Source organism: Coregonus clupeaformis, chromosome 31, assembly GCF_020615455.1.
Source record: "Coregonus clupeaformis isolate EN_2021a chromosome 31, ASM2061545v1, whole genome shotgun sequence".
Lineage (NCBI taxonomy): Eukaryota > Metazoa > Chordata > Actinopteri > Salmoniformes > Salmonidae > Coregonus > Coregonus clupeaformis.
Window position 1 is genome coordinate 43057860 of NC_059222.1, and position 1619 is coordinate 43059478.

A 1619-nucleotide genomic window follows, 5' to 3' on the forward strand; every position below is an offset into this window, starting at 1 on the left:
TTGTCTATCACTAGCAGCACCATATAACCAATTAACATTCTGACTATGTTGTCTATACTAGCAGCACCATATCACCAGGTAACATTCTGACTATGTTGTCTATACTAGCAGCACCATATCACCAGGTAACATTCTGACTATGTTGTCTATACTAGCAGCAACATATCACCAGGTAACATTCTGACTATGTTGTCTATCACTAGCAGCACCATATCACCAGTTAACATTCTGACTATGTTGTCTATCACTAGCAGCACCATATCACCAGGTAACATTCTGACTAGGTTGGCTATACTAGCAGCACCATATCACCAGGTAACATTCTGACTATGTTGTCTATCACTAGCAGCACCATATCACCAGGTAACATTCTGACTATGTTGTCTATAACTAGCAGCACCATATCACCAGGTAACATTCTGACTATGTTGTCTATCACTAGGAGCACCATATCACCAGGTAACATTCTGACTATGTTGTCTATACTAGCAGCACCATATCACCGGGTAACATTCTGACTATGTTGTCGATCACTAGCAGCACCATATCACCAGGTAACATTCTGAGTATGTTGTCTATCACTAGCAGCACCATATCACCAGGTAACATTCTGACTATGTTGTCTATCACTAGGAGCACCATATCACCAGGTAACATTCTGACTATGTTGTCTATACTAGCAGCACCATATCACCAGGTAACATTCTGACTATGTTGTCTATACTAGCAGCACCATATCACCTAGTAACATTCTGACTATGTTGTCTATCACTAGCAGCACCATATCACCAGGTAACATTCTGACTATGTTGTCTATCACTAGCAGCACCATATCACCAGGTAACATTCTGACTATGTTGTCTATCACTAGCAGCACCATATCACCAGGTAACATTCTGACTGTGTTGTCTATACTAGCAGCACCATATCACCAGCTAACATTCTGACTATGTTGTCTATCACTAGCAGCACCATATCACCAGGTAACATTCTGACTATGTTGTCTATCACTAGCAGCACCATATCACCAGGTAACATTCTGACTATGTTGTCTATACTAGCAGCACCATATCACCAGGTAACATTCTGACTATGTTGTCGATCACTAGCAGCACCATATCACCAAGTAACATTCTGACTATGTTGTCTATCACTAGCAGCCCCATATCACCAGGTAACATTCTGACTATGTTGTCTATCACTAGCAGCACCATATAACCAATTAACATTCTGACTATGTTGTCTATACTAGCAGCACCATATCACCAGGTAACATTCTGACTATGTTGTCTATACTAGCAGCACCATATCACCAGGTAACATTCTGACTATGTTGTCTATACTAGCAGCACCATATCACCAGGTAACATTCTGACTATGTTGTCTATCACTAGGAGCACCATATCACCAGGTAACATTCTGACTATGTTGTCTATACTAGCAGCACCATATCACCAGGTAACATTCTGACTATGTTGTCTATACTAGCAGCACCATATCACCAGGTAACATTCGGACTATGTTGTCTATCACTAGCAGCACCATATCACCAGGTAACAGTCTGACTAGGTTGTCTATACTAGCAGCACCATATCACCAGGTAACATTCTGACTATGTT